At 45.0% G+C, this 13,135-nt stretch overlaps 1 pseudogene across 1 annotated transcript in view; it reads left to right on the top strand.

The window, feature by feature from the left end:
• Positions 1–13,135, top strand: part of LOC149355513 (FK506-binding protein 15-like) — a 51,854-nt pseudogene that overhangs the window by 4,596 nt on the left and 34,123 nt on the right. Inside the window, exons 2-5 of the transcript XR_016291526.1 lie at positions 174–346; positions 3,056–3,121; positions 5,664–5,816; positions 9,917–10,017. The product of XR_016291526.1 is annotated as an FK506-binding protein 15-like (transcript). The remainder of the gene's footprint in view (positions 1–173; positions 347–3,055; positions 3,122–5,663; positions 5,817–9,916; positions 10,018–13,135) is intronic.

Genomic DNA, 13,135 nt, shown 5'->3' with positions numbered 1-13,135 from the left:
AGCTGTGACGGTGGTTGTAGTGGGTTAAAATATGTGTGTGGCATGCGCACAACAAGGAGGAAGTTCTCGTAGTGCTGAACGAAGTGCATTTTGTGAAAGTGGTCAGAACATGCAGGCCCAATCCTCTCCTGCATTGCTGGTGGGCTTAACTTTTCTTCCGCTCCCATTTCAAGCTGTTGTAGCAAAGGCCCTGAGTCTTGGTGGTAGCCTTACCGAACTCGGCTACTGCATCTGCCAGGACTTGGTGGTTCCCGGGGAAGGTGATGGCGACAGCCTTGTGCATGGCAGCTCAGCAGTCGTTGAATACACTGCTTGGCTCTTAACTAGTGAACAGAGCCTCAAAAAGGCGAGTGTACTGACATTTTCTTGTACTGCAGTAGAATAGCCAGATGGCAAATATTGAAGTTTTTAGTGATCCTAAATCGCAAAAGTGAGTCTGAACTAAAAGGCCACCTTTCTACAATATCAGTTGTGCAGATGTCTGCAAAGATAATGTTTTGTAACGTAATTTTCAAGTACGTACGGCAGCTTACTGCCCGCTTTCCTTCACTATGAGCGACGGTGCATTGTAATGACCAGAGTTGTAAGCTGTAAGAGATAACAGTACTCACAGTTCCTGTGGTAAAACTGTGGTCAGTTACAAGCCAAGAATGCAGCGGCATAGTATACCCTTTCAGCGAGGCCCTCAAGACAAAATAGCGTCGGCCGATTGTCATGACGCTGCGGTTAATCTCATTTCACTGAGGTACCTGCCATTCACTGGCGATTTCACTCTAGGGGATCAACTGTGATGTCATGAGAACCAGTCGATGCCATTGACTGGAGGACCTCCTTTGAAGGGCATTCGCTGCTGCATTCTTGAGTTTGTACATAGTGCAATTCTTTTTTCCGGTGGTGTTTGAATGAGAGCACAAATAACAAAGCACGAAAAGGTAAAAAAAAATGCCTTCATTAATGTTGTCAGTCTGCATGCATTTTGGAATGTATTTTACGGGTAGCTTTGCATTTGTGTTCTCCATGGCAGCTGTTGATTGAAACAAGCAAGGCTGCAAAGTAAGGTGGCGATTGGAAAGAGCCTGGCTTTGCTCCTTTATTATGCTAGCCTCTAGATTTCCTTTATTTCATTTAATACGGCTTTTGGGGTGATGTAACTTTTGCTATCGATTTTCTTTTGTTAGTTTGCTGTAAGCAAGCCTAGTTCAAGCTTCTCGTGATGCATGGTTGCCCTTTTCTGCTTCTTTTCTGCTTTGACATCACAGATGCATGGGTGATCATGCTTGGTGTCATGAATTTAGTCACTGCGATGGGCAAGACACTCACCCTTATCCCTGAGATCATCAATTGGAAAAACACCTCTCCTTGCAAAATAAACGCTGAAATTATTGCAAGATGCATCGTTATTTGATTGCACTGGACTAATGAAATGCTTACAAATTGATTTTGAGTTCGTTAGCCTTTTGGATGGTCTAAAAGTAGTCTCCATTGCAATTTCGTTTTCTGTTCAAGTGTAAAGGTGCAGTTATGCCAATATGTGAAAGTGTTCACATTTTGAATCATTTTACAAAGCACATAGCCTGTCTATGGAGGCCTGTATTGCTTCCCTCGCATTAGTATCGAAATATTTTTTTCAGACATGGCTGACGTCATCAAAGAATGTGACATCAAGGGCAAAACTTTTTTTTTCGTAAGAAGTAATAAGCATAGAGAGAATTCTCAAGGGAGCCTTTCTTTAAAACTTGGGAGAGATTGCCTGAAAAGCATGGTCCCAAAAAACCTTAAAAGTGTCCGTTTTTTGCAGGATGCATTGTTAGGCAAGCTGGTTCATGTTGAGTAAGGCAAGACGGGCTAAGAGTAAGGACATCCACAAGAGAGGCAACACGGGACAAGCACACTCGCTCATTTGTCCTGTTTTGTCTCTCTTCTGAGCGTCCCTTGTGCGTAACCCATCTTTCCGTACTTGTCAAATTTTTTAGCTTAGTTATGTATTAGAGCTTCTTTCCTTACCTTCACCCTTGATTTTTGTCAAGCTCAAAGTGAAACGCCTTTTACCATGGACACACTTTCATCTAGTACATAGTTGTGTGTTCTTGCATTCATTTCATTCTGCAATTGAAGCAAGCTAATCTATCAGTTACTGTCATATTGCTTGCATTGTAGCACACATGCATGCCAGACTTCTGTGCTGTTTTTCTGGTTGTGATGCCTCGCCAACTAATCCTTAAGAAGTGCCACTTTTCACCAGAAATTGCTTCTGGCACTAGTGAGACTGACCCTCAAGGAGACAAGTACTTGGCTGTCTCAGATTAATTTGCTAGCCTTGCATATCACATGCAAAAGTGATAGGAGTGTGAATAGTAGTGATTTCACTCTCTGTTTTTACAGGCAGTTTTTTACTCTTGAAATGGGTTCTAGGACTCTTTCGAAAAGTGAACATTAGATGATGAGACATTCATAAACATTTGTGCTTGCAATTAAGTGCAGAGTAGAGGGGACTGTGGTTTTACCTGTATTATTTTATGTCGATCTGGAGAGTCCCCGACGTAAACATTTGTTGTGGGCATGAGGTTTGTCATTAGAAACAAGCATAGCAAAGGAGGACACACAGTTGAACTGCTAAATGGCATTCCATGGTAACTTTTTTTCGTGAACATATGAATGGCAGCCAAGTTATTGTGCAACTTCAGTCATAAAGCCAGAAAGTGGCTGTGATCACTGCATTGCCATGCTTTCGTGTGCTTTCTCTCATCGCTGGGGTTTCAGCCAGGGAGCTTTCACAACTAATTGTACTTTGGTATTTAAATGTGGAGATCTGGCTTCTGCATTTTCTTGCTGTTTTTACCGAAGGCATTGTTGTAGTCGTGATTCTCTGTGACCCTCAGTTGCAGCACTGCCACCAACTGTGCCGACACTATAGAATACATACTTCTTCCCATCTGATTACTGCTAGTGCACTCAGTATCGATTGTCGGGACAAATGGCGTGGAACATTTTTTTGTGTGTGGGGTGTTTTCAGGCTAATAGCATGAAGTTATGAATGATTTGTGATTTCTTTCAGGTCTTTGATACAACTGACAGTGATGAGCCTCGAAAAATTAGGATTGGAAGAGGAAAACGTGTGAAGGTATTTATCTCGCTTATTTTTTTTTAACTGCTGCTTTCTGTGTAACATTTGAATGAATTTTATTTTTCAGCCCGTGTCACATAGTACCGTATAAATGCGCATAAGGGCCGTACTTTTTTTTCCAAATTCAAGGCCAATTTTTGGGATGCAACTCATGTGCATGCTGTGCGAAAAAAAAAGTAAAAACACACCAATCGGGGAATGAGTGGCATTTATTCTACGTTCAGTCATCACTCGTGGAGTCTTTGGACTCTGAGCGGGTGCTGTGCTCTGGTGCATGCTCATCCCACAAGAAGTCTTGCAGCATGTCCGTTGTCAAAGCGTAGCGGTTGTTGTGCACTTCCATCACGTAGTAAAGCAGCTGTGCCATTTCTGATGCCTTGCTGGCGTTTGGCACATGATGGCCTTAATTTTAGCTATGCTATTAATCCTGGGCTGCTGCTACCATACAGTCTTTTCCAGATTGAAGCAATTTGATGTATTCATAACTCAGTAATAAAATATGCCAGTAGATCAGCTTATCTGTAGCCTAGAAGCAAGAATGTGGTGAATGCACACTAGCAGCATGCTCGTAGTGCGCTGCTTGCAGAATGTCATGAAGGCTTGCTGGCTTCGCATGAAAGCCACAGTGAACAGAGCTTTGGAGCTAGTCACCACTCCTCATAGAACTGCTATTCTTGGTTTAAAGTTGCCGAAACGAGACAGAAGATGACAGGACGATCCGCCACTCACAACTAAATTTATTGTATGAGACTACATGTACTATCAGGAACAAAAGTATGCAGGGCACGAGTTCTTGGAAAAGCGTTTATTGTAGCTCCACCTCGCTACCCAGTCACCTGACATTGTTACCAGAGGAAGGAGCATTGAGGCGTTTAATACCTGCATACAGTATCAGGCGACTCGGTTGCGAGGTGGAGTACAATAAAAATTTTTTCAGGAACTCCCGTTCCGCAAACTTTTGTCCTCGGTAGTACATATATAGCTTCTGCTTTTACATGTGCTGTGAATGCCCCCCATGCATAAAAAATAATGCAATAACATAAGTATGAAAAAATTGCTCTGAACCACGTACAGTGAAATTAAAATGTTGTCTAGTGCAAAAGATGCCTTCTTGATAATACAGTAAAAGCTCGTTAATTCGAACTTCACGGGACCGGGAAAAAGTTCGAATTATCTAATGTTCAAATTATCGAATGGCCGCGAAAAAGCTGACAAGAACCATTTGCATTAGGGTATATGTATTGTATTTACTCGCACAACGAACCCACTCACATAATGAACCCACTCACCCCCGATTTCTGCCTAAGAATTTGGAAAAAAAAAGTGTCAGTCGTTAACGCTTCTCTCCTTTTCTTACTGTCATGGTCCACAGCGCATTCCTTGGCGGTGCGCCAAGATGCTGCGCAGCGATAATGCCACGGTGTGTTTACTTGACGTTAACTCTAGTGCAAGGGGGGGAAGCAAACTTGGCAGAGTGCCAGCACTGGTCCAGTTCTGCAAGCCTAGTTTTCAGTACATTCGCCTTATCGTGTCATGGGCGATTGGGGTGGACAACGTCTACTGCCACTCAATCATTGGAACGCACGACAGCAGCAAACGCCTTTGCAGCGAATGATGCTGAAAGCCGGCGTCAAGATCGCGGCTTACCACATGCTTCCGTTGGTGACTGAAGGGTGGAAGGATGGACGACACTCGCAAAGAAAAAATGTTTTTCGCACGTAATTTGTGGCGCTCGTCCGAAGTCATAGCCTTTCATGGGCATTGGTTGGGGCCGCACCAACAGTACTTATTCGTACTTCCGAATTAACAGGGCTCGAATCAACGAGTATTTAGTTGCGAGTTCCGGAGGTTGAAAAGAGGGTGGGAAGCTGCCACCGCGGCTGCCAACTCCTACCCTCTGGTGCAGCCGGCTGCCGCACCGGTGATGGCGCCATTTAGGCTTTATACCCACTCTTCCACGGTTTTATCTGGTTCCATCTTCTGTGTCCGTTTAGTACGTGCGCAGCATCTAACTATGCGGAGGTGCTTCTTTTTTTTTTCGGCCATTTGCTGTGTGCCAAGCTGCCCAGACGCGGCGGCACGTAGCGAAACCGACTCGCTTTCGAATTAACGGGTTTTTTTATACACTGATCTCTATGGAGCTTGGCCGGACCAAGTGGTGTTGTTTGAATTATTCGAAAATTCGAATTATCGAGGTTCAAATTAACGAGCTTTCACTGTAAAACATTTCCATCATTTCCTGGAACATCTTTTTCTTGCTTTTGTCGAGAATTCGTATAGCAGTAAATAATGACTCACAGGTGCAGGAAGTGCATGATTTAGTGTGCTTTGACGAATGCCCATCTTGCTTTATGTTGCACTGTTTTTGTTCGGTTCTTATTTGTCTAAACAGTTTACTTGCTGGAGTTATCCTCCTGGTGATATGAGCTCTGTCCTCTCTGTGTGTCTGTGACATGGGCATTTATCTCTATTGATGCTCTCTTTGTGTTGTGTTGGCTTCTACCTAAGGATTCTTTCTGTTCACTCTTTGATGCTGCAGGGACTGGAGGAGGGCCTTCTTGGCTGCAGGAAGGATTCTCGCAAACTCCTTGTACTGCCACCCTCCTTTGGATATGGCTCAAAAGGCTTGGGGACCACAGTTCCACCAAACTCTGTTCTGGTGTACGATGTCTCAGTCATCTCCGTCAGCAGGGTGGGCCATTTTTGCCTCTGTGGTCAGTGCATGCAGTACACCACTTTGCTTGTGCTTGTTGTATTCTCAAATCCACACCAATCAAACCATTGAATGTCTCCATAGCTTACTTGGCTCTTCTGGTTGTATATACCTCTTGCTTTTGCTCCATCTGTGTTCATATAGTTTTGTAATCATTGGCTGCAATGCATGTTCCAGCACCCCTCTGAGTTGGGAGTAGCAGTGAAAACGTATTAGGACAGTACTGTTTGATGTGTCCAAACATAATTTTCCTAACACACTTCTTTAGAGCACAACAGATTAAAAATTCAGAGTTGTTGTAGGCCCACCAAGATGCATACAGTTAAACTTCGATAAGACGAAGTTGGAAAAGTTACAGATTTTTAGTTACATCCAGGTTTTCGTTGCATGCAGTTTTCGCAAGAAGACCCGAAAGGGCAATGCAGAATGGAAACCAAAATAAGAAATAAATGTGGGTAAAATCACCTTGAATATGTTTACGAGAAACCCAATTATTCGATGTCTGATAGCGCATCTGCCGCAGCAGCTGCCACCGCCTCCGCCACGGCTTGCACAACGGCGCTGCGAGAGAGGGATTGGAAAAGGCAAGGGCAGCGCGGCCGAGCTAGTGGAGAGCGTGCGCAGTGGTGTCGCTGCTGTAGACTGGCCTGCTGCCGCAGAGGCGCGGCTCCATACTCTTCTTCCTGCATGTTCCCTCTTTTGTTCTGGCCGCCGCTGTTGCCCCAGGAAACGGACTCTTCGCCTTGCGTCGCTGGTGCTCTCCGCCATCTGCACTCTGCAATCCCGACGCGCAAGAGCTATCTGCGCCGGAATTACGCAAGCACCGCGCAGCGGCAGTGGGCGCACCCTGCTCGTACCGTTTCGGTTTTGCTATGTCCTGTCATTTTTCGCTGCTTTTGAGCATGCACTCTTGTAGTGCCACACGGTATGCCGTTCCAAAGGCGAAAGCAATGGAGATGCAGCGACGGACGCATTGTCTCAACTGCGGTCACTCGTTGCGATCGTTGACACTCCTCTCGCTTTACTTTTCAGCCAAATTTCGTAACTCAGCGCAAGCTAACAGATAGTCGTCCTAGCGAGTTCGTTACATCAAGGTCAAGTGCCGCTAGGCGTTTGTTACATGGAGGTCTCAAATGCACGCACTTCAATTGGGGTGGCATTGGGGAATTGAAAAACTTCATTATATTGAGGAATTCTCTATATGGAGGTTTGTTACATCCACGTTTAACTGTGTTGCTTATTGCAAGACTCATATCATTGCACCAGTATGCTTGCACACGAGCATTGCTTGTCTCCTAATATCTGCAGGGCTGTGGGCGCACATCAAATGTGGCAGTGGTTATAAATTCCAAGTTCATATTTTATTTACTTTTGTGACTGCACTCGTCAAAGCTCTGGTTCATTTTGTGAATGCCCTACAACTCGTATTGCCATTGAATGCTCCACCTCTGAATGAAAGAGTTGCTGTTTCCTGCAGTGTCTTGATAGGTTGATTTTGCTTTTTGCTGACAAAGTGTACTCTTGTTAGTTCATACTCACTCATTTGGACTGACCCTTTGTTCCTGTCAGCCTTAAGTATTGGGTCTTGTCAGTGTTTAATGTAATGAGGACTTTCCTTAATTCAAACTCGCCAAACTCTGATGAGCATTTTTGGTCCCCTTTGAGTTGGAAACATCAAGAGCCAGGTGTACTACAGAAGCAAAGCCGAAAGTTGGGCAAGTTGTATGACGTTCATGATGTAAAAATAGCGCAAAAGGAACATGGGGGACGGAAAGGAAACAGCGCAGACAAGCGCTGCGTCGTTTCCTTTCTGTCCCTCATGTTCCTTTTGCGCTATTTTTGCATCATGTACTACAGAGCCAGATGCTGGCTTTTTATCAGGATTATACTGGAATAAAAAATGGACCAGATGGGTTTTTGTTACACTATGTGTGATCAAACAATAAAGCACCCACAGAATGAACATCAACCAAAGCCTTCTCATAATGATGCGCAGGTGTGATCAAATTAATATGGAGCATGCTTCGGCATTTGAACTTTTCTTGCAAGTTCTGTATATACAGTAGAATCTTGATGTTATAAATCTCACGAGGTTGTGAAAAATATTCGTATCATCCAGAATCCATAAGCATGGGAAATACATTAAAGGGACACTGAGGAGAAATTGAAGTTGGCTTGTATCGGCAGAATACCAGCTCCTGATTACAAAAACGCCACTCATACTGACAACAAAGCTTTTGTAACGTAGAAAAGAGCAAGAACCAAAATACAGGTATCGCCGCCACAGGCCAAACTCGCAAGTACAAGCGTGATGACGTCATAGGACAAAACAGTGTTGCTAGAACCAACACTAGGACACGAGAAGCCACGAATCACTGAGGCGCAGCCAATGCATGCGCAAATCTTCTTGACGTCGCCAGATGGCGCCACATACCCGGCAGCTGCGCGTGCCCCTGCCGCATCGGGACCAATCAGTGCCTGCTCGCCGGCGGTAGGCGGGCTCCCGGTATTCCGTTAACGGTAACAAGGTACACGGTATGCTAAAGGTGTCTATTTGCGAGAACTTCGTTGACGACTTCGAGAACGGGGTCATCGTAACGCTGACAAAACGCTGATGCAAACGTAAACGAAGCGACGGTAGTAATGACCGAAATAGCCGATGGATGCCTTCAACGTGCGGCCGGTGGTAGCTTTCTTTTCGGCTGCTGCTAGGCCGCACTGCTGGCCGTCAGAAATCACGGAGTCTGCGTTACGTCATGTGTACGTCATGTTTCACGTCACTTAGTCCTGTGTCGTCATAGGAGAATTCCAAGTTTGAATCAGAGCGGCGGGAAAAACTTTTTCAACTTCGAATCCAAATTTCTTAGAAATAAATGCATCTTTCGCTGCCGGCCAAGTGGAAACAAAGCCATGAAATGCCGAACTATCGAATTTTGCTTTAAAAAAAATATTAATAGAGGTCTCCTCACTGTCCCTTTAACGCAGATCTTTTCACGGCCGACTAGATTTATTTATGGCTGCACATGACTGCTTAGTACTCGCAGTGCGTACCGCACCACTGGCGCTCACAGAATCAGAGGTGTGAGAGGCCACAGTGAATGCTCGCTGGTGTGATTGCAGAAACTCATTCCTATCATCGATATTGCACAGGAGGACTTTTGGAACATTTGGAATTCTGCCCATTGCACACAGTGCATTTTGATCAGGGAATCTTGCACATTAGTGTCACCTATGATCTTATCATGAAGATTGCACGCTATAAAACATGATGGTTTCTTGGGGTTATATGTGAGCACATGAGTGGCATTTGAGAGCATATTTACCAGACACCTCCTAATTTTCGCCGCTTGATTAGTTTGATCGCCAAAGCATGCTCAGTGTTGTTTTGGTTGCGACTGTACTATTGCGCGCAGTATGACTTGCAACACACACATCAGGTGGTACGAGCTGATGACACGAAGCACTGCGAGTTGGGTGCTACTGCAAAGTTCTGCATATGGCTGCCGAGCAGCATGCCCAGTACTGTGCAGCGCAGCATATTCATTTTCTATCAAACACAAACCAGAGTGTTGCAGGTAATTCTGACCATGACTGTACATTGATAGTACACATTGAAAGTTGGCGACTCTTTTTAGTGCCCACCACAGTGGATGAGAGGTTGATATTTTGCTACTGCACACAGTGCCACATGTATGGTACTTAGCCATGGCAGCCACATTTGAATGGAGGCAAAACACAAACACCAATGCGTATATGAACATTTTAGAGCATATTGGACTACTGCAGGTGCTCAAAATTTACCTTGAGTGTTTGTATGACATCCTTCCTAGCCCGTGTGCAACCTTGAGATGCAGAATTTAGCAGAGTTTGACCATCTCTAACATTGCTGCGACTCAACCTGAAGGCATGGCAGCATTGTTGGTGAGGAAATAGCACTGTTATCACTGACATGGCTCACTTGCTGTGGCCCTTTTTGAATTGCTTCATCAATGTTGGCATACTCTGCAGTTCTCTGGAAGGGACTAGAAAATGCCTTCGAAGACTGCTGGTAATTGTGTCCTTGTTTTATTCAAATACAGCCCAAGTCGGGAGCCAAGGACAGCACCCCACGATCTTCCACTCCTGTCTCTGTTGCAGCTGTGGACACTGACAAAAGAGAAGCAAGGAGCTCTTCACATGGGTTAGCTGTGCATATATTTCGTACTTAATTATATATGTACTTAAGGGGACACTCTTTCGTTCAGTTGTGGCAACCTGTGACCCTTCCTATGCATCATACAGATAGCGTAGTTGGTGCTGTGGTGAGGGACGAACTCATCCACCCACACTGGCTCGGCCATTTCATCCTCTGTGGTCTGGATGAGTGAAAACTTGACGTTGTGGCAGAGGTTGTCTCCAGTGTGCAACTTACACTGGAGTGGCCAGCAGGCTAGTTCTGTGAGGTAGTTCGTTGACTTTACCTTGAGATCCTGAAGTGTAATGACCTGCGAAAAACAAAGGAAGGAAGGGTAGTTGAACACAGGCACTGACCAGCCACTGAAGTTTTATTTGAAAACAATGAAATATAGGCATGTAACAGTGTTTTCTGACAAAAAGCTACAACAACCACTAGATAAGTAGCAATGTCAAATTAAAATATAAAAATAGACAAACTGGCTTTACCTCTGCAGGTGAGCACAGTGTTGTTCTTTCATGGGCATTTTTGTTTGCCAAGTCCTGAAAATAATTAGCATTATTGACCCTGCTATTAAAAGTTGAAAATGTTAAAACTGTGCTTACCCTTGGTACATTTTGTGATGTGATAAAGTGCCGTATAAACGCGTGTAAGGGCTGCACTTGTTTTCCAGATTTGAGGGCCAATTTTCAAAGTGCAGCCCATACACAGATATTTTTTTTTTTCAAATATTTTCTTCGAGAATATTTTCTTCGGGGAAACAGGATGCGGCCCTTACATATGTTGATACGGCAGTTGACTGTGCATTTTTGCCTGAAGCACTTACCTATTGTCGGATACAAGTTAAGTGTGCAGTGAAGCTCCGCCCACATTCAGCCTCAGCAGACAGAACTCCTCCATGACAAAAAACTAGTCTGCTAGTTAAACATTTCTTGTTACCTAAACAAGAAGCTTATCATGAGAAAAAGATTGAGCTCTAGAATTTTGGTACGTAGATTATTTGATATAGTCGGACTTTAAAAAGCTGATTTCGATTGCTTTTGTGATTGGCCAGCGGAGTAACACAAGATGCTGCAGACTGCGGCCCATTGTTAGCAACTGCTGTTTTTTCACGTTGCATCCTACTATAGGTTATTTTTTTTCTCTTTTTACATTGCCACATTATCCGTGCACAAGCTATTTAAAAGCTGCATGCATCACAACAATGCAAGGCTGAGAACACAAAACATGGTACCAGTGCCAACACTAACGGGAACGGGCTGGAGATGAGCTTTAGTCTGAAGACACCACAAACACTGTCTAGCTTGTCTTTACTCCTTGTCTGTTAGTATGGTGCCATGATTTGTTAAGCTGAAAGGAACAGAGTAGCCCAGCTGTTCACACTGTGTGGTGCTGAGCATCTCTCTCAGGCCAGACATCTCCTTATCTCTTAGCATGGGTGCATGTGACTGTTCTACCCTGTAATTTTTATTATTGTGTGAAATGTTTTGCCCGTGCCATGTGAGTGTGGCTTTAGATTCTACCACACTTATTGTGAAGGCCTGTTCACAGCCCTCACCATTGAGAATATTGAAATAAACGAGTGAACTGGATATTTAAGTTGTACATTTGAATTGACACACATAATCTGTTAGGGGAGGCTTAAGGGGTGGGGGGGTCATTTGGGGGATTAGGCATGTGAGAATAGTGGCTTATATGGTTTGAAGCGAATTCAAGGCGAATAGTAATTTTCTTAGAATAATTTTGAAGCAAATATTTCGGATACTTCTGGTGCACAAGAAAGATTGAACGGCAGAATAGGCATTTTCAAAACCATGTATTTTTCGAATGCACAAGGCCATTACACGAAAAAGAGCATATGCATTGCAGCTTTGCCGCACTCATTGAAGCCATGTCGACTTTCTGTAAAAATGGCCTCGCCAATTCAGGGTAACCAATCGACACGTGGTGCTGACGTATCTGTGGGGTGTGAAACCTATAACTGGGGCCTCCAACTGCAGCTCTTAAGTGTGATTGCGTTGTTGTGCAGCTGTTGCTTCATAAGTGGCTTGACTCCATCACACCTGCGAGTCGTATGCACTGTGCGCCCACTGCCACCCCGCGTCAGGCGTGGGAAAGTGGCACCCATCTCCGTGTGCCTCGTGTTAGCTCCTCTTCGTGCTCACGGCTTCGCGCTTGTTTAGCAAATTCCATGCAGAGAAGAGCAGCTGCAGCAGGTACAGCCAGCTCAGACTCGTTCCGTGGAAATCAAGGGAGCTGTGCATCCTCCGATTGAACAGATTTAGCATAGCGCTATCTACTTCCACGGTGAGCCACAGCGCATGTGCAGATTGCCCTGAGGACACCAGAAGGTGCCAGGCGGCAGCTAGCTATTTGCACGCCTGCCTTGTCTCAAGCAATCAGCGCATGCACACTACTGACGGCTCGCGGAAGCGCATCGCACTTTGCTCTGGTTGGGGCACGGGTGCACCGTGGATAGTGCAGCCGCAGACATCCGGCAGGTAGAGATCTGGGCGCTGCACTTCCGCATTGGCACTGGCATACCAGCACCAGCAAACCAGCACTGCACATGCGCAAGAGCTGAGGCATGCGGTGCAGAGCCGGGGCTTTGCTCGCTCACACATCTCAGTGCCATCCCGGATGAGATATGCTGAGCTGAAACTACACGAAGTAAGAGTTCGAAAAACATTATTCGCTCGAGACAAACACTTTGAAATTTCGAAGACCATACAATTAAATTGAATACCAGATACCTTACCATTCAACCAAATATTTGAAATTATCAAATATTTGCACGTGCCTAAAGGTGGTCAGTGCGAGGAGCACTGCACGGGCAAATCTTGGTTTGCCTGTGCCAGTGGCAGTTGAAAAACTGGCGCAGTAGAGGGGCATGCTAAATTCACTGTTGGATGATGGCTGCATGCTCCAGGTGGCCAGTCCATGGCATGTGCCCACTGTGCTATGCAGCAGACAAGGGAAATGTTTCCCATGATACTTCAATCTCTGCATGCAGCTCTCCCCCCGTTGTTAAAGGGACTGAGGACAACTGAGGACAACTCCGTCAGAATTTTTTTTCCTTTTAAACATCGATATTAGCAGGGTTCATGCGGGTCCTTGAAAACCT

Source organism: Amblyomma mixtum, chromosome 3, assembly GCF_055824585.1.
Source record: "Amblyomma mixtum isolate Tamu chromosome 3, ASM5582458v1, whole genome shotgun sequence".
Classification (NCBI taxonomy): domain Eukaryota; kingdom Metazoa; phylum Arthropoda; class Arachnida; order Ixodida; family Ixodidae; genus Amblyomma; species Amblyomma mixtum.
The sequence above is the reverse complement of the archived record's forward strand: the minus strand, read 5'-3'. Positions and strand labels throughout refer to the sequence as shown.